At 35.0% G+C, this 21782-nt stretch overlaps 1 protein-coding gene and 1 pseudogene across 12 annotated transcripts in view; one reads left to right on the forward strand and one right to left on the reverse strand.

Moving 5' to 3' along the window:
* Positions 1–21782, reverse strand: part of ANKS1B (ankyrin repeat and sterile alpha motif domain containing 1B) — a 1143054-nt gene that overhangs the window by 776709 nt on the left and 344563 nt on the right. The gene's annotated exons all lie outside the window — the stretch shown is intronic.
* On the forward strand, positions 1667–2388 carry LOC125106291 (39S ribosomal protein L40, mitochondrial-like; annotated as a pseudogene).

A 21782-nucleotide genomic window follows, 5' to 3' on the forward strand; every position in this document is an offset into this window, starting at 1 on the left:
ATAATACGGATTTTTTACCTCTTTGGTTAGGTTTATTCCTAGGTATCCTATGGTTTTTGGTGCAACTGTAAATGGAATCAATTCCTTGATTTCTTTTTCTGCTGCCTCATTATTGGTGTAGACAAATACAACAGGTTTCTGTACATTGATTTTATATCCTGAGACTGTGGAATTCATGTATGAGTTCTAACAAATTTTGGATGGAAGGCAGCTATGCTCACCACTATACCACCAATGCTGCACACAAATTTTGGATGGAATCCTTCAGGTTTTCTATATAGAGTGTCATATCATCTGCAAAATTGTAGAAGTTTGACTTCTTTGCTAATTTGGATGCCTTTTATTTATTTTTGTTGTCTGATTGCTGAGGCTAAGACTTCCAGTACTATTTAAATAGTAATTGTGACAGTGAACATCTCTGTCTTGTTCTTGACTATAGAAGAAAAGCTCTCAGTTCTTCCCCATTGAGGATGATATTAGCCGTGGGTCTTTTGTATATGGTCTTTATGATGTTGAGGTATGCTCCATCTATCCTTACTTCATTGAAGGTTTTTATCAAGAATGAATGCTGCATTTTGTCAAAAGCTTTTTCTGCATCTATTGTGAGGATCATATGATTCTTATCCTTGTTTTTTTAATCATTAATGTGGTGTACCAAATTAACTGATTTGTAAATAGTGAACCAGCCCTTCAGCCCAGGAATAAATCCCACTTGATCATGGTGAATAACTCTTCTAATATACTGTTGAATTTAATTGGCTAGTATTTTGTTGAGACTTTTTGCATCCATGTTCATCAGGGATATTGGTCCATAATTCTCCTTTTTGGTGGGGTATATGTCTGGTTTTGGAATCAAGGTAATGCTGGCCTTGTAAAAATAGTTTAGGAGTCTTTTTTTTCCATTTCTATTTTTTGGGATAGTTTCAGTAGTATACATATTACCCCTTCTTTAAAATTCTGGTAGAATTCCCCTGAGAGCCATCTGGTCCTGGACTTTTATTTTTTGGGAAATTTTTGATTCCTGATTCAATTTCTTTGCTGGTTATAGGTCTGTTCAAACTTTCTATTTCTTCCTGTTTCAGTTTTACTAGTTTGTATGTTTCTAGGAGTTTGTCCATTTCTTCCAGATTACCCAGTTTATTGGCATATAATTGTTCATAATGTTCTTTTGTATTTTTGTGGTGTTGGCTGTGATCTTACCTCTTTCATTCATGATTTTATTTCCTTGGGACCTTTCTCTTTTCTTTCTGGTAAGTCTGGCTAGGGGTTTATCAATTTTATTAATTCTCTCAAAGAACGGCTCATAGTTTCATTGATCTGTTTTACTGGGGCTATTTGTTTCTATATCATTTATTTCTGCTCTAATCTTTATTACTTCTTTTCTTCTGGTGATGATAAACTTCTTAATTGCCATATTTAATAATAATGTAACAGAGAAAATATTTTGGAAATATTACACCACTGTATGTTTCCATTTCCCCTGAATTATAATGCCTTGCATTTCCCTATATATTTTATCACATAGTCTATCATATAAAATAAGAGAAATATCTGGACCAGTAAGGCTGATTCCTCACCTTCCTGAGCACAAACTAAAAACATTTCAAACTCTCCTAAACAAAATGTTAGGTTGGGACCTCTACATCTATTGACCGCCAGAGGGGCCATGGCCACTCTGGGAACTTAACAGGCACAGATTAGGAACACCCACCAGTGAGCTTCATCACTGACCTTCTGGGAATTCATTCCCATGAGATCAGAATCTCTGCAAAAGAAGAAAATAAATCCTAAAAAAGACTAAGCAGTGAAGTACCATTTGAAAAAGAGGACCTATTGTCTGGAAAAGTCTGGCCATGAACTAATTTCCACTGAGGATATTATCCCTGTGAGGTTTTTGTTCTTGTAAAACAGCAACCTTAGGTACAGCTCCCTTTGGAAAAGGGCCAAAGGAGAGCTCTACTTCTGAAAAAGTGTTTCTGGTACAAGCAGCAAGAGCACAAGATGGAGAAGGATGCCATCAAATCCATGTTTGAGGCCCAGCAGGAAGCTTTGTGGGAGCTGTGACTCATGACCTAGGAACTCCATGTGAAGGCCATCAAGCAGACTCCCAGTCTGTTATCCCAGTTTGTTCCCTTTTGGGAGGGAAGGGTCAGATTGCATCCCACCAGTGTCCATCTACCAACCCCCTGAAGGCAATTACTAGATATCACCAAGATATACACACAGTGGAGTTTTTCTTCAGGTAGTTGTGCTCAGAACACATTTGCCCTTGGTAGTCAGAATGACCAGAGTTCAAGCTTTTTTGCAGAATCATGCACGCTATTAATAAATATAAATTTAATCAAGAAAAGCTATGTACAAAATGGTACTGCCCAGACAGTGGGTTAAAAACAGTTCGGAAAGATACCTGAGTTGAGAAAACAGAATAGCTCTCACAAATCTCCCACCATTGTAGTGGGATAGCATAGAGAACCAGAAACTTATCCAGACTCCCAAAGCCATTTAAAAGGTGAATGAAATACAGCATAAATTTAAGAGTTAGTGAAACGAGTGCTTGAAGTTACCAAGTTATTAATTTGAATTAAGATACATTTAACTACAGAGACAGTATTATCCTTCTCCTTTTATAGGATCTTACAGTAGCTCCACCTATCTATTTCAAAAATTTGAAAGTTTCTCATCTAGATTCACCTGTCCCAAGATTTCCAACTCCATCCCTCTTCATGACACAACATAACACACACTTCTTATCTCTTTAATTGTTACGACTTTTCTCTTCTGTGCCCTTGCTCCTGCCAGCCAGCACCTTTTTGATTAGGTCATATCTACTGTTAGTTTCAAAACCTAATGAAATTACCTAAATTATCCCTTAATGAAGTATAATTTACCTTTCTGTAATAACACTTAGCAATGAGTAACTATAATCAAAGATACAATGATTTATACATAAAAGTGTTTGTCAGTACAAAATTTGTAACAGTATCTGGGAAACAATCTAAATGAATGTGCGGTTCTGGGTCAGGAAAAGAGTGAAAATAAGAATCTCAATAAGGGAGATTTATATAATCATCCAAGTACATTCTTATAATGAAATATTATGCAACCATTAAAAAACTCATATAGGAATATGTTCAAGATATAATGTTAAGTGAAAAATGTATAGTATGTATTTAATAAGAAGATTACAATTTTAAATATACATGAAAATTGTATGATAATGTACATGATTGATAAGAAAAAGTACACAGAAATGTTAGTCATTCATTCCTTTAGTAACCGTTAATTTCAAACACAGACATATACACACTCTCCACACTTACTGTATGGAGTTGATGGTCTAGTGAGAAAAGTAAATTTGCAAGTAATTGGAACAAAATGTCATATATAGTCATAGTATTGTTTGCTTTTTATCTGTCTCCACTATAATAGCCAACTCCATGATGGTAGAGATCCTTTTTATTGTTCATCACTGTATTCCCAACAACCACTATAGAGTTCAGGAGCATAAATATTTCATGAATGCAGAGGAAGCTGAAAGACTAAACAGAAGTATATTAGTATAAGGACATAAAATACTTTAAGAAGTTTGAAAACTTTGGGGGGGGCAAGTGTCATTTAAAATAAAGCCTGAAGGATGTATAAAAATTAGCCAGGTGAACAGAGTTGGGAAAACTGTTCCAGGTAGAAAATGGCTATAGGTGAAAGGAAAAATGTTAGCTAAATTCACAGAGGTAAACTAGTTATTTTGGGTAAATGTTTATAGTCAATTTCTTTTTCAAATTTTCTTCAATAAGCATGTATTTTTGTGGTAATCAAAGAAATAATATTCTGAACAAAAGAGATTTAAAATCTCTGACTTCTTGGAGATCACCTTGACTCACTTTGAATTTTCTCTGCACTTAACATATAATAGTGAACAACTTACTGCAAATTCAATGTTGTGCTCTAGGAATATATTATATTTCCTCTTAGACTTTAACTCCTCTTAGGTCAATTATAACTTTTATTTCCTTTATTTTATATCTTCCAGAGCACTGGTACTATATTGTGTACCCAGTATGTATTTAAAAGCTGGTTGAACAACTTATAGATATGAATAGTAATAGAAACTACAAAACCCATAATCCTGATTTATTATCTAATGGCAGGTTACTATTTCAATGACTTTCCAGAACTAGTTCCAGAGGGATAAAAGAGAACTATTAAATTTCTTTTTAGATATCTTTGTTGAAGAAATCTCATTTGATATCAATACTGTGAAAATAAATAAGGAAAACATTTAAAATGAGCACTGGGTGTTAAACACAATTTATGAATCATTAAACACTACATCAAAAACTTATGATGTACTATATGTTGGTTGACTGAACATAATTTTTTAAAAAAGGAATAGGCACAATGAGTAATAACAGTTTAAATTAAAAAAAATTAAAAAATAAAATGGAGTCAGGAAACCCCTCAGGAACCCCCACACACTACCACTCCCTGTAAAAAAGCATACCTGGCATTCCCCAATCTGGAATTGTGTAAAGTGTAAAGCTTACTTTACACACCCCTGCAGAAGGAAAAGAAAAATTTCTCCTTGTCCCACAATGGCCCATCCAGTGGAAATCACCACACTTAGCCAATGAGAACCATCACCAACCTGTACTCTTCTAAAGAGCCTCTCCCAACTTCCTCCTTTCCTCCATAAAAGCAAGCCCCTCTTATGTTCTCTGAACTTGCCTACAATTTGCCATCGTTTTCTTATCTTGAATTGCAATTCCTCTGCTATGGTCTAATAAACTCCTTTTACTGATAAGATAGCTGGCTTTTTTTTTTTTAAGATCAACAACACTTTATTCTTGAATTGGAACAAAGCTTAATGTTATTTATTGTCTTAAAATCTCAGAAACAGATGTGATTTCTTTCCAGGATAAAAAGGAGGAAAAAAATATTCTGATGGTCAAAGTAACCATGACTACCATTTTCAGACACAGTAAGTGTTATTTTCATACACTTTGTGTTGGTTAAAATAATAATCTACTCTTATAAATAAAATCTTTTTTCGTGAATCCTCCTTTTATACTGCAAAAAAATGCTTAAAATTATTCATAAATCTAACAACAAGTACCTTTTAGGAGTAATTATTTTTCCATAGTATGGAGAACTCTTAAGGGAGTAAAAGTGTCCTGCCTTCAAAATATTTAGGATTGCTAAATATTTTAGTCCATATTAAGTCATAGTAAGATCATAAGTCACTTAATCTTATTCTCTCCATTCTCAAGGGTAAGGAATAATTTTTAGCTTTACCATTCCATGCCCAGATCAGAAGATAGTACAAATTTGACAGGTGTTACCAGGGAGAAGGAGGCATTGTGCAGTCTCAGTCAAAGCCAGTGAGTCTTGCTCCTGCATGCAAATGAAATATAGATCCTCATATTTATGATGATGCTTCATAAAATAGAACAAATAATGTCTATAGTTATTTGAACTAACACTCAAGTAGATCACGAATGGATTCACATTTCCAAAAAAATCCTCTGTGAATAAGTAGAGCATGTTATAATACTTGAAGACTGGCCCACTGTTCATACTAATATAATGGTGACTTTATTACTAGGAGCAAGATTTTTCCTATCTGGAAGTTCTAGCTCTGTTCATTTTAGCAAAACTGTATGATTATAACTACCTTGGTGAAAGACCTAAAGCAAAGAAAATGTTCTTTATTATGGCAACTAGAAACATATGACTATGATTTCTAAAAATAGAGTTTGAACTGAATGATACTGTCATGACAAAACCCCAAATGGAGAGAAACTATCAACTCACTGAGTGTAAGGGAATTTCATTCTACTGTCTATCCCACAATTCAAAGTGGGTATTTGATCTAGTGTCTGAACAGAGATCAGAAATGAAAAAGAAGTGAATTTTTTTTTATTTTTCTTTTTATCCTTGGCCAGAAATTAGGAAAGAGCTTTTGTAATATAGGCTATCAAGAGTTTGAACTGAAGAAGAAGACATGGAGGGAGCTGGGAGGAAGAGAAGGAGGGGAAAAAAGTGAAGATGAAAATGATAATGAAGAAGAAAGGGGATAGTAAACTATGAAAGTCCTCAGAAAGTGAAGTGGCATTATAATAATCAAAGAAAATATTAACTGTGTTTGTCAGAAACCAAATATAGACAAGAGGAGTCAGAATTTTATAATTCAGAATTTTAGTCTTATTGAAAAATGTTTGAAATTCAGGAGTCCAGAAAGATAATTTATGAAAAATACCTAAAATCATCTCATTAATGAAGTAGCTAAGCATCAAAAAGAAACAGATGTTCTCTGCAATAAATACAACATTATAGCAAATAATTAACTCTTAAAATATTAAAGAATTTTTCTCATACAAATACTAGCATATTAATAAAAAAACACTAATTGACTTCAACAAACAATCCTTAAAGCAATTTGAACAATCAAGAAGTAATTATAAAACATGAATTGCTAAACTCACGGCAGACAACTTTTACATTTAGTTTTATTAATCAAACAAAGCAAAATTCATACACTGCTTCAAAGAATATTTCAAGAAATATATCACTTGGATTAGGACTTGATGATAACATTTAAATTCCATTAAAAACTTATTATAAGGAAACTGCCTACCCAGACATTTTCCTGCAGTTAAAAAGAAAGCATTCTTTAAAAAAAATTTTATATATAATATCTAATCTTTTTTTAGTCCTTTCCAGTTTACAAAGTACCTACAGACATATCGTCATTTATGCTAAGAACCAGGTGCATGATGGATATTATTTATCTCCATCTTCACAGAGAGGCAGCACAGCACACGGGATTTGATGCTCTGTCACCGGGTAGTTTGTGACTGAGGAAGTTATTTAAACTCTCTTAATCTAGTTTTCCTCAGATGTAAATGGGGTTTTATTTGTCTCATAGGGTTATTATAAAAATTAAATTAATCTATAACTGTGAAGTGCTTAGAACAAGTGGCACATAGTAAATAATGGAGTTAGTATGATTACTATAGATAAAATTGAGGTTGAGAACTGGCCTAATACTACACAGTTAATAAACAGAAGAGTCAGGATTCAAATTCTAATCTTTGACATAAAATCCAGTGATTTTGAGCCAGCCTTAAAAGCGAGTCCAAATTAGGTAATGTAATAAGTTATTCTGGAAAGAACATAGATTTTGGTACAAACTTGGGCTCAAATAAGAGTTCCACCACTTGAGCAAGTCGCATAACAATTAGCCTCAATTTTACTTACCTGCGAAATAGAGACATTAATACCTAACTCAAATAGTCATGTGAGGATTAAATGAGACAACTCAATGAAATCCAAACGGAAGGACTTTATAAACTGAAAAATGATTCTTTGAAATATTTGGCTTTGTTGTAAATATTTTAAATTAAGAGGTCCCAAATCTGTGAGGTTACAGTTGCCAACGCAACATAGGACATACAATTAGAAGGACCTTAATAGGTTTGTTCCTTATTGCAATACATACAACTGTTTTTGAGAAACTCTAATGAGCATCTACTCTGGTCTTATTAGAAAATTGTACAAAAACAGTATAACTGCTGGTGTATTTTAAAAAATTCTTTCCCTAGCAAAAAATAAAAGTTATTGAGATAAATATCTCATTTTGAATGCTGAAATATGCAAAATAATTTTTTTCAAAAAATGAGAAAGCCTATAATATCATTATGTATCAAGTTATTTTAGAAAATACAAAACTAATTATGTTCAATTTAACACATTAGCACTGCCATAGTCTAGCTAAGATTGTTCCTTTAATTATTGAAAGAGTTCAGAGCAAGTCTCCCCAAAATGTGCAACTTTTGAGTTGAAGGCAATTGAGACCCCACAAGCTCAAGAGAAACTTTTTGCCTCTCCCTTAACTACCTAGCAGAAACCAAACTGGGGGTCTTTCCCAGAATTAGAGCTATTACCAGAGACAAATTTTATCTGAATGACACATCTATATAGTAGGCCAAGTAGCTAATTAACAAGCATCTGTTTTTAGTGTACTGTGAATTGTCATTCTCCCTTTTGGAGCCCCAAGGCCCTATCTCATTCCTTAGCTCAGGATGGTATATATACCTCATTTTACCTTTCTGTTTTTGAAACTTTCATGTATGTGGGGTTCTCATGCATATTAAATTAAATTTTATTTTCTCTTATTTATCTGTCTCATGTCAATTTAATTCTTAGACCAGCTAGAAAAACCTTTAAAAGTTAAACTAAAAAATACTCTTCCCTACACTATATGATTCCACTCATTAACTCATATTAAAGTACAATGTTTCAAGTAAATTTACCTGGATTAGAAAATGTCCCTATGTGACACCTTTTAATACTTTTAAGATAAAACACACATGCTTTGTGCATACATATTTTATTGCATTGAAAGTCATAAACATATAATCCTGCAATTCTATTGCTAACAGTCTTAGAAAACTTTCTAAATTTCTTTCCAAATTTCTAAATTACAGTAAAAGTTTTTGTAGGTGTCAATGATCAACTCAGTTTGATTCTTTGGTAGATGTTTTTGACATCAATTTAAATAGACACATGGCATCTCTGTAATACAAGTTGCTGGGCTCCAAGGCCAGCTATGAAATAATTTTAGAGCCATAAACTTCCTTGCCAAAACAAGATATTTAATAGACTCTTTTATATGAATAAAAATGTATAGTTACTCTTAATAAATGTAGGTGTATTTGCTTCTTAGCAATGCCATGACAAAGTACCATAAATTGAGTGGCTTAAAACAACAGAAATTTATCCTTTCACAGTTCTGAAGTCAAGGTGTCAAAGAACCAGGCTTCCTCTAGAAACCTTAGAGAAAGATTCTTCTTTGTCTAGTCCTAATTTCTCATGATACCAGCAATCTGCGGTGTTCATTAGCATTGCCTCAATCTCTGACTCTGTCATCACATAAATCTTTTTTCCTGTATGTGTCTATGTTCTTTCCTCTTGTTACAAAAACACAATTCATATTGCCTTTAGGACCCGTTTTACTTCAGTACAACTTCACATTCACTAATTACAGCTACAAAGACGTAATTAAGTAAAGTCATATTCCAGAGGTTATAGTAGAAACAAATTTGGGGGAATGCAATTCAACTCAGTATAGTAGCTTTATATTTCATGTAATTTTATATTTATATATGTACATATATATACATATATATGGAATTTATATTTCATGTATTTTGTCTTTAAATTATATTTCATGTAATTTTAGTCTTTAAAGTATGATTCAGCTGTAAGATTGTGAGACCAAACAAATGAAACTATGTTTAGCACAAAAATATACATTAGATATTTTCTTAAAATCTTCTCATAGATAAATGTGTATTAGCAAATGTTATTCTTATATATAAAAATGCCACTTCCTGCTCATGCTTTTAGACTTTACCCATGTGGCTCTTTAATTTAGCTAGATTACTTTGACCTCAGGACAGGGCAAAAAAGAGAAATAGTAAGGCATCTATGTTGTGGGGATTAGAGTGAAGGACCAAGGGACAAACCAAGAGAGGATACTGTAGAGGAAAGAAGGGGATCATTCTTCTTGGGTGAATTCCCAGGAATAGAATTGCTGGGTCATATGGTAAATACATGTTTAACTTTTTTAAAAAACCACCAAACTATTTTATAGAACTCTCTGTGCAATTGTATATTCCTACCAATTCCTACCAAAAATTCCTACCATGAGTGTTCCAGTTTCTCCACAACTTTTTTAACAGAGAGTGTTGTCTTTTTTATTGTATTCCCCAATGACTAATGATGTACAAGAAGGTCCACTACATAGCAGGTATAAAAAAGTAAACAATGCATTAATCCCTGCCATTAAAGCATTTGATGTCAGATAGAACAAGAGAGAGAACTGAAGAGATAATTACAACATAGTACATTAAGTGAACACACACCATTACATCATATTTTTTACTAAACAGTTTTAGGAAACTTGAACATACTCCCTTAAAAACAAAGAGTTTTCCAGAAACTCAACTAAACAAAACCTAAAATTATTTTCCAGTCATCAGCCTGCCAAGTATTTCTTCTATATACTTCTGATCTTTAAAGCAATCATGTAAGACATCCTCTCAACTACTTCATCTTCTTTAAAAGGCACATGCAGTAGTATGGAGTACAAAGTAATACTGCATTTAAGTTTCCTAAGGGAAAAATGACCGTTATTATTTTAAGGGAATTTCCAGAAAGATGATTTCTACAATAATAGATTTCTCTGGTGAATAGTATCAAACATTTTGGCTAGGCCTTTAAAAATGTCAGATGGGTTCCATAAAATGGAGATTGATGCAGATGATAGAACACGTGGTTAAATAAAACTGAATAATTCTATATTTCTTGGCCTCTGATTTCAAAGCTATACAAATGAGCTGCACACATGAATAAGTTTTAACTAAATGTTAAATTACTTTTTAATTCCCTCATATGGCCTACCTCTGAACCCAATATAAAGTGAAATAGGTGCAAGGAATGTAGATCTCTTGACTTATATACAAAATTGGAAGTTATAGTTAATGTTCCTAATAAGAAGTAAGAATTATAATCTGAGTCTTCTATTTATAAGAACTCCGTTATAGAAATGTAAGCTAATATGCTGCCACATTCTGTAGATAAAAACCATAGTGTCACATCTTTAGAGAATGAAGGAAAATAAAACTTGGCATGTGGAGAGTTCCAAGTAAGAGAAAAAAAAATATTTAATAGCAAGACTTGTGGTAAAAAGACACATTTTATTCCTTTATCCATTAAGTACTAATCAATGTATTGGCCAGGCACTTGGTATAAAAATAACTTTCCATTCTGGAAACCAGGGAAGATGGCAGAGTAGGAGGATCCTAAGCTCACCTGTCCACAGATGCACCGAGATAACAACCACATCAGTGTAAATAACCCAGAAAAAGATCTGAAATCTGGCAGAACAGACTATCCACAGCTAAGTGCAAAGAAAAGACCATGTATAAAAGGGTAGGGAGGGTGGAGATATGATGGGAGCTATAGGGACCCATGGGACCATCTTCAAGAGGAAAGGATGCTGCAGGCTCAGAGAGGACAAAGAAACAGACCCTTACAACAGGCATCCACTCATAAGGAACCTATATGGGGAAGATAAATCCCTATGACATTTGGCTTTGAAAACCAGAGGGACCTAATTTCTTGAGTTCTTACAATATCTGGCTTAATACCTAGAACTTTAAAAAACAGTGAACTCAGCTCTGGTTGAGATAAAGGGTGAGAGGAAACTGACTCCCTACCCTTAAAGGGATAAGCATAAGAAACAGCACCTGTGGAGATACAGCATAGAAGAAGCAGTCTGGAAAGATCTCTGGGGTATAGGGAAGGAAATTTGTTTACTTACCTCATGGCACGTGATGGAGGAGCTGGGAGCCTTCTCATTGGGCAACTTCTCCAGGAAAAGAAGAGCTGGCAAGTTCTATTTCTCTCCTTTGCCTGCCCAGCTCAGATACATGGCTACCTAGGAATGGTGTAAACACTCTCCACCTGCTTTGCTAACAGTGCACTTCTGTAGATCCATGTCCTCTAGCTCTGTGGCAGTTTTCTAAAGTGGCTGCAGGTCCTCTCTCACAGCAGACCTGCAGAAACCTTGCTAACACTACATCCCATCCCTGTATTCTCTTGCAGACCTGTCTCCATCAATACTTCCATGGCCAGAGCCCATCCATACAAGCAGCCACAAGGGCCATTGCCATTCCAAAGTGACTCCTGCCCTAGGGTGAAGGGAAGATAACCACACATATATGCCAGTTGGACTGTGGTCCCAGCAGTGGGCAGGGACAGACTTTGGCTCTGACCGTAGACTTTGGGTCTGACCCCCCAGTGAAAGCTTCTCAGGGGAAAACACAGGGAAAGTGCCCTGCAATTCCATGCTACTGCATCTCTGGAAAATGCATGGTCTGACTCAACTGAGCCCAAGGCAGCCCCAGACTGGCCCACTAACAACACAGGGAACAAACCCACTCACAACAGGCAAAGGGAGCCATTACAGACAACTGGAATGATGGTAAAAGTGGGCCAGCCACAACATGAGAGAACATGCAACACCCAGAGGAGACACCCCTGAAACACCAGGTTCTGATGAACATGAGATACTGCACCACAGGGCACTACAGAGCCTCTTCTTCATAAGGCCACTACCTTCAAGAGCAGGACTTAATTGACTTTCCTAATACATATAAATAGACACAGAGTTAGACAAAATGAGGAGACAGAGGAATATGTCCCAAATCAAAGACCAGGACAAAATCGAAGTAAGAGAGCTAAACAAAACAAAGATAAATAGTATGCCTGATAGAGAATTTAAAGTAATGGTCATAAATATACTCACCTGATGTGAGAACAGTGGAGGACCTCGGTGAGACCCTTAATAAAGAGATAGAAAACATAAAAAAGAATAAGACATGAAGAACTCAATAACTGAAATTTAAAATACACTAGATGGAATAAGTAATAGACTAGAGGAAGCAGGAGAATGGATCAACAACCTAATGACCGAGTAATGGAAAGCAATCAAGCTGAAGAAAAGAGAGAAAATAATAATAATAAATGGAAATAGACTTAGGGAACTCAGCAACATCATCTAGTGCAATAACATTGCATTATAGGATTACTGGAAGGAGAAAAGGGGACAAAAAACTTACTTGAAGAAATAATAGCTAAACTCTTCTCAAGTCTGGGGAAAGAAACAGAAATCCAGATCCAGGAGGTAGAGAGAGCCACCAACAATATCAACCCAAAGAGGTCCACACCAAGACACATAGTAATTAAAAAGGCAAAATGTACTGATAAACAGAGAATTTTAAAAGTAACAAGAGAAAAGCAAGCAGTTGCATACAAGGGAAACTCCATAAAGGTATTAGCTGATTTTTCAGCAGAAATTCTTCAAGCCAGAAGAAAGTAGCATGGTATAGTCAAAGTGCTGAAAGAAAAAAACCTGGAATCTAGAATACTCTAGCAAGGAAGTCATTCAGAAAAGAAGGAGAGATAAAGAGTTTCCCGGAAAAACGAAAGTTGAAGGAATTCATGACCACTAAACCAGCCCTACAAGAAATGTTAAATGGGACTCTTTGAGTGGAAAGGAAAGACCATAAAAAGGAGTAAGAAAGGAGTAAGAAAAGTAGGAAGCATAAATACAGTAAAGTCAAGTATATCTATAAAAATCAATCAAAGTATTTACAAAAGAGAAGAATGTAAAATATGACACCATACACCTAAAGCATGGAGGGAGAGGAGCAAAGAATGGGTCCAAACTTGAGTGATAATCAATTTAATATAGACTGCTATAAGTAGAAGATGTCATATATAAACTTAATGGTAACCACAAATCAAAAACCAGTAAGAGAGATATACAAAAATAGAGAGTAATCCAAGTATATCACTAAAGAAAGCCAGCAAGCCATGAGAGAAGAGAGCAAGAGAAGAAAGGAAGAGAGAACTACAAAACAACCATAAAACAAGCAATGAAATGATAATAAACACATACCTATCAAAAATTACTTTGAATATAAATGAACTAAATGCTCCAATCAAAAGACATCAGGTAATAGAATGGATAAAAAAGACCCATCTAAAGGTACCTGGGTGGCTCAGTCAGCTAAGCTTCTGACATTTGATTTTGGCTCAGGTCATGATCTCAAGGTTGTGAGATCAAGCCCCACTCTGGACTCCACACTTGGTGTGGAGACTGCTTAAGAGTCTCTCTACTTCTCCCTCTGCTCCTTCTCCCCTCCTTCTCTAAAAATAAAAAAAAAAATTTTTTTAAGATCCATCTATGTACTGTTGACTAGAGACTCATTTCATATCAAAAGACACATGCAGTTTGAAAGTGAGGGGATAGAAAAGGCACTTATCATGGAAAAGGATGTCTAGAGAGAGCCAGGGTAGCAATACTTATACTGGACAAAACAGACTTTGAAACAAAGACTGTAGGGATGCCTGGGTGGCTTAGTTGGTTAAGCATCTGCCTTTGGCTCAGGTCATGATCCTGGGGTCCTGGGACCCATTCTAGCTGTATGATTTGTTTTGAATTTTGTTTTTATTTTCAAGAGAGCAAGTGGATGGGAATTTGTCAGAATTCTGCCAGGCAAATTCACTGTTTCACTGAAGCATTTGGATTCTCTTAGCTACTGCATACGAAGTCCGATTATATTGGTGCATTTTTACAGTTAGCGTTTTGCAATAACTTCTATATTTTAATAGAAATGAATTCCTAAACTCCCTCCCCTTTCCCCCATTTCAGGAATTTAAAATTAAGTAGAACAAAAACCCAGCGCACCTGTTAGTGAGAATTGTCACGATCTATTGTCATGGGAATCAATTTTCATTAAACTTGAAGCAGTCGTGACATCGGCAGTGTTTTGGTTCAGACACCTGTTCACAGAAAAGCATGATGGGAAAATATTTCCTGACTTGAGTGCTCCTTTTAAATGTGATTTTTTATTTCTTTTTAATTATTTTAAAATATTTAAACCTTTTTCTTGATCTTAAAGATCATGTAGATTGGGGTTGGGGAGGGATGAGGGGTTGAGTGAGTCTAAGGATAATGAAATAATCAGTGACTGAAACCATTTTCCCATCATCCTTTGTTCTGAGCATTCTCTGTGCCCTTCAGATATCCATCTTTTTCATTTTAAAGCCAGTCTTTCACTTGAAAGATTTTATTGTGTAAAAAGTTCCACAAGTCAATAATTTAGAGTAAAATGAGTATTTGGTCCAAAAAAGGAAAAATAATCAAGAATTTAGGGCTTTTATTTTTTTCTTTTGTAATTGTGTAAAAAATGAAAAAAAAAAACACATAAAAAGCAGAATTTTAATGTGAAGACATTTTTTGCTATAATCATTAGTTTTAGAGGCATTGTTAGTTTAATGTGTGTGCAGAGTCCATTTCCCACATCTTTCCTCAAGTATCTTCTATTTTTATCATGAATTCCCTTTTAATCAACTGTAGGTTATTTAAAATAAATTCCTACAACTTAACGGAAAAAAAAAAAGCAAGGAGTCTGCAAGTCTGCTTCTCCCTCTCCCTCTGTTCTTCTACCTGCTCGTGCTCACTCTCATTCTTTCTCTCTTTCAAATAAATAAATAAATAAATAATGTTTTTTAAAAACAAAGACTGTAAAAAGAGACAAAGAAGGACACTCTATAATCATAAAGTGAATCCAATCAGAAGATATAACAAAATATTTATGCACCCAACATGAGAGTACCCAAATACATTAAAGCACATAATAACAAACATAAAGAAAGTAATCAATAATAATGTAATAATAATTGGGGACTTTAACACCCCACTTACATCAGTAGACAGATCATCCAAAAACAAAATCAATAAGGAAATAGTTGCTTTGAATGACACATTGGAACAGATGGATCTGACATATATTCAGAACATTCCATCCTCAAACAGCAGAATATACATTCTTTTCAATTGCACATAGAACATTCTCAAGAACAGATTATATGTTAGGACACAAAACAAGTCTCAAGAACTTAAAAAGTTCCTACCATACATCTTTTCTGACTACAATGCTATGAAACTAGGAATCAAACATAAGAAAAAATCTGGGAAGAACAGAGATACATGGAGGTTAAATAACATGCTACTAAACAATGAATTGGTCAACCAAGAAAATAAAGAGGAAATAAAAAAAAAATACATGGAGACAAATGAAAATGAAAATACAATTGTCTAAAATCTTTGGATGCAGCAAAAGCAGTTCTAAAAGGGAAATGTATAGCAATACAGGCCTACCACAAGAAGCAAGAAAAATCTCAAATACACAACCTAAGCTTATATCTAAAGAAGTTTGAAAAAGAACAAACAAAACCTAAAACCAGTAGAAGGAAGGAAATAATAAGGATTAAAGCATAAATAAACAAAATAGAAACTAGAAAAATAACAGATCAGTGAATACAGGAGCTGGATCTTGGAAAAGATCATAAACTGACAAACCTTTAGCCAGAATCATTAAAAAAAAAAAAATGAGAGAATTCAAACATGATCAGAAATGTAAGAGGAGAAATAACAATCAACACCACATAAATCCATATGATTATTAAAGAATATTATTTAAAAAATTATATGCCAACATACTGGACAACCTACAAAAAATGAATAACTTCCTAGAAATATGTAACCACCCAAAATTGAATCAAGAAAAAATAGAAAAAATAAATAAAAAATAGAAAGTTTGAACAGACTGATTACCAGCAATGAAATTGAATCAGTAATCGAAAAACCCTCAACAAACAAAAAAGCCGCAGGCCAGACAACTTCACAGGTGAATTCTACCAAACATTTAAGAAAAGAGTTAATACCTATTCTTTTCAAACTATTCCAAAAAGTAAAAGAGGAAGGAAAACTTCCAAATTCATTCGATGAGGCCAGCATTACACTGATACCAAAACCAGATAAAAACACTACAGGAATTATCTCTAATGAACATAGATGCAACATTGTAAATGAAATATTAGCAAAGTGAACCCAACAATATATTTAAAAAAAAAAAAACACCCACCATGATCAAGTGGGATTCATTCCTGGGATGGAAGGGTGCTTCAATATTTGCAAACCAACCAACATTCTACATCACATCAACAAGAATAAAAACCAGATGATCATTTCAGTAGAGACAGAAAAAGCAGATGACATAATACAACATCCATTCATGATAAAAAAAAAAAAAACCTCAATAAGTAGGTTTAGAGGGAGTATACCACAACAAAATAAAGACCACATATGAAAACCCACAGCTAAAATCATACTCAATGGTAAAAAAACAGAGTTTTTCTTCTAAAACAGGGAAAAAGAAGGGATGTCCACTCTCACCACTTTTATTTAACATAGTACTGGAAGTTCCCAGCCACAACGATCAGACAAGAAAAAGAAGTAAAAGACATCCAAATTGGTAAAGAAGTAAAAATGTCAATATTTGCAGATAACATAATACTACATATAGAAAGCCCTGAAAACTCCAACAAAAACTACTAAAACTGATCAATGAATTCAGTAAGATTCTGGAAGATAAAATCAATATACAATTATTCATTGCATTTCTATACACTAATAAAGAAGTAGCAGAAAGAGAAATTAAGAAAACAATCCCATTTACAATTGTGCCAAAAATAATAAAATACCTGGAATGAACTTAACCAAGGAGGTGAAAGACCTGCACTTTGAAAACTATAAAACATTGATGAAAGAAATTGAAGACCACATAAAGAAATGGAAAGGCATTCCATTCTCATCGATTGGAAGAACAATATTGTTAAAATGTCTTTACTACCCAAAGTATTCTACGTATTTAATGTAACTCTTATTAAAAAAAACCAACAGCATTTTTCATAGAACTAGAACAAATAATAGTAAAATTTGTATAGAACGACAAAAGACACCAAATAGCCAAAGCAATCTTGAAAAAAAATTAAAAGAGTTGGTGGTATCACAATTCCAGGTGTCAGGATATGCTACAAAGCTGTAGTAATAAAAACAGTATGGTACTTTCCAAAAACAGACACACAGATCAATGGAACAAATAGGGAGACCAGAAATAAATCCATGATTTTACTGCAGTAAAAAAAAATAATAATAATAATAAATAATAACCTTTTACAAAGGAGGCAAAAATATCCAGTGGTAAAAGGTCTCTTCACAAATGATGTTGGTAAAACTGGACAGCAACATACAAAAGAATGAAACCACACTACTTTTATACACAGCACATACAAAAGTAAACTCAAAATGGATGAAAGATCTAAATGTGAAACCTTAAGCCATACAAATCCTAGCAGAGAGCATAGGCAGTAATTTCTCTGATACCAGCTATAGCAACATCCTTCTAGATACACCTCTACAGGCAAAGGAAACAAAAACAAAAATAAACTATTGAGACTACATCAAAATAAAAAGTTTTTGCATTGATCTATGTGTCTGTTTTTGTGCCAGTACCATGCTGTCTTGATGACGACAGCTTTGTAATAGAGCTTGAAGTCCGGAATTGTGATGCCACCAACTTTGGCTTTCTTTTTCAATATTCCTTTGGCTATTCGAGGTCTTTTCTGGTTCCATATAAATTTTAGGATTATTTGTTCCATTTCTTTGAAAAAAGTGGATGGTACTTTGATAGGAATTGCATTAAATGTGTAGATTGCTTTAGGTAGCATAGACATTTTCACAATATTTATTCTTCCAATCCAGGAGCATGGAACATTTTTCCATTTCTTTGTGTCTTCCTCAATTTCTTTCATGAGTACTTTATAGTTTTCTGTGTATAGATTCTTAGTCTCTTTGGTTAGGTTTATCCCTAGGTATCTTATAGTTTTGGGTGCAATTGTAAATGGGATGGACTCCTTAATTTCTCTTTCTTCTGTCTTGTTGGTGTAGAGAAATGCAACTGATTTCTGTGCATTGATTTTATATCCTGACACTTTACTGAATTCCTGTACAAGTTCTAGCAGTTTTGGAGTGGAGTCTTTTGGTTTTTCCACATATAGTATCATATCATCTGTGAAGAGTGATAGTTTGACTTCTTCCTTGCCAATTTGGATGCCTTTAATTTCCTTTTGTTGTCTGATTGCTGAGGCTAGGACTTCTAGTACTATGTTGAATAGCAGTGGTGATAACGGACATCCCTGCCGTGTTCCTGACCTTAGCGGAAAAGCTTTCAGTTTTTCTCCATTGAGAATGATAATTGCGGTGGGATTTTCATAGATGGCTTTGATCATATTGAGGTATGTGCCGTCTATCCCTACACTTTGAAGAGTTTTGATCAGGAAGGGATGCTGTACTTTGTCAAATGCTTTTTCAGCATCTATGGAGAGTATCATATGGTTCTTGTTCTTTCTTTTATTAATGTGTTGTATCACATTGATTGATTTGCGGATGTTGAACCAACCTTGCAGCCCTGGAATAAATCCCACTTGGTCGTGGTGAATAATCCTTTTAATGTACTGTTGAATCCTATTGGCTAGTATTTTGGCGAGAATTTTTGCATCTGTGTTCATCAAGGATAGAGAGCCCAGAAATGGACCCTCAACTCTATGGTCAACTCATCTTTGACAAAGCAGGAAAGAATGTCCAATGGAACAAAGACAGCCTCTTCAATAAATGGTGTTGGGAAAATTGGACAGCCACATGCAGAAAAATGAAATTGGATCATTTCCTTACACCACACACGAAAATAGACTCAAAATGGATGAAGGATCTCAATGTGAGAAAGGAATCCATCAAAATCCTCGAGGAGAACACAGGCAGCAACCTCTTCGACGTCAGCCGCAGCAACATCTTCCTAGGAACATCACCAAAGGCAAGGGAAGCAAGGGCAAAAATGAACTATTGGGATTTTATCAAGATCAAAAGCTTTTGCACAGCAAAGGAAACAGTGAACAAAACCAAAAGACAACTGACAGAATGGGAGAAGATATTTGCAAATGACATATCAGATAAAGGGCTAGTGTCCAAAATCTATAAAGAACTTAGCAAACTCAACACCCAAAGAACAAATAATCCAATCAAGAAATGGGCAGAGGACATGAACAGACATTTCTGCAAAGAAGACATCCAGATGGCCAACAGACACATGAAAAAGTGCTCCATATCACTCGGCATCAGGGAAATACAAATCAAAACCACCATGAGATATCACCTCACACCAGTCAGAATGGCTAAAATGAACAAGTCAGGAAATGACAGATGCTGGCGAGGATGCGGAGAAAGGGGAACCCTCCTACACTGTTGGTGGGAATGCAAGCTGGTGCAACCACTCTGGAAAACAGCATGGAGGTTCCTCAAAATGTTGAAAATAGAACTCCCCTATGACCCTGCAATTGCACTGCTGGGTATTTACCCTAAAGATACAAACGTAGTGATCCGAAGGGGCACGTGCACCCGAATGTTTATAGCAGCAATGTCTACAATAGCCAAACTATGGAAAGAACCTAGATGTCCATCAACAGACGAATGGATAAAGAAGATGTGGTATATATACACAATGGAATACTATGCAGCCATCAAAAGAAATGAAATCTTGCCATTTGCGACGATGTGGATGGAACTAGAGGGGATCATGCTTAGCGAAATAAGTCAATCGGAGAAAGACAACTATCATATGATCTCCCTGATATGAGGGAGAGGAGATGCAACATGGGGGGTTGAGGGGGTAGGAGAAGAGTAAATGAAACAAGATGGGATTGGGAGGGAGACAAACCATAAGTGACTCTTAATCTCACAAAACAAACTGAGGGTTGATGGGGGGAGGGGGTTGGGAGAGGGGGTGAGGTTATGGATATTGGGGAGGGTATGTGCTATGGTGAGTGTTGTGAAGTGTGTAAACCTGGTGATTCGCAGACCTGTACCCCTGGGGATAAAAATATATGTTTATAAAGCTGTAAAAAAAAAAAAAAAAAGAAAGAAAGGATGAATATCCAAGTTTTGTAGCAACATGGACGGGACTGGAAGAGATTATGCTGAGTGAAATAAGTCAAGCAGAGAGAGTCAATTATCATATGGTTTCACTTATTTGTGGAGCATAACAAATAGCATGGAGGACAAGGGGAGATGGAGAGGAGAAGGGAGTTGAGGGAAATTGGAAGGGGAGGTGAACCATGAGAGACTACGGACTCTGAAAAACGATCTGAGAATTTTGAAGGGGTGGGGGGTGGGAGGTTGGGGGCACCAGGTGGTGGGTATTGTAGAGGGCACGGATTGCATGGAGCACTGGGTGTGGTGCAAAAATAATGAATACTGTTATGCTGAAAAAATAAAAAAATTTAAAAAATAAATAAATAAATAAATAAATAAAAGTTTTTGCAGAGCAATGGAAATAATCAACAAAACCAAAAGACAATCTAGGGGATGGGAGAAGATATTTGCAAATGACATATCCAATAAAAGGTTAGTATCCAAATTATAAAGAACTGATAGAACTCAACACCCAAAAACATAATCTGATTAAAAATGGGCAGAAGATATGAACAGAATTTTTCCAAAAAAGACATACAGTTTGCCAACAGACACATGAAAAGATGTTCAACATCAGTCATCATCAGGGAAATGCAACTCAAAACCACAATGAGATAACACCTCACACCTGCCAAAATGGCTAAAATCAACAACACAAGATACAAGTACTGGTGAGAATGTGGGAAAAAGGAACACTCATGCACTGTTGGTGGGAATGAAAACTGGTGCAGCCACTATAGAAAACAGTATGGAAGTTCCTCAAAAAATTAAACATAAAAGTATCATATGATCCAGTAATTCCTCTACTGGGTTTTTACCCAAAGAATATGAAAACACTAATTTGAAAAGAAATGTGCACCCCTATGTTTACTGCAGCATTGTTTACAATGGCCAAATTATGGAAGAAGCTCAAGTGTCCACCAGCAGAAGAATGGATAAAGAAGATGTGGTATCTAGCTACAGTAGAATACTATTCAGCCATAAAAAGGAAAAAAAATCTTGCCATTTGCAACAACATGGATTGATCTATAGAGTGTAATGCTAAGCAAAATAAGTCAGTCAGAGAAAGACAAATCCCATGATTTCATTCCTATGTGGAATTTAAGAAATAAATGAACAAAGAAAAAAAAAAGAGATAAACCAAGAAACAGACTCTTAATTACAGAGAACAAATTGATGGTTACCTCAGGGGAGGTAGATGAGGGGCATTGGTGGGTGGGAGGTGGTGGTTGTGGTGAAATAGGTGACAGTGATTAAAGAGTACACTTAACATGCTGAG

The sequence above is a fragment of the Lutra lutra genome, chromosome 8 (genome assembly GCF_902655055.1).
Source record: "Lutra lutra chromosome 8, mLutLut1.2, whole genome shotgun sequence".
NCBI lineage: Eukaryota > Metazoa > Chordata > Mammalia > Carnivora > Mustelidae > Lutra > Lutra lutra.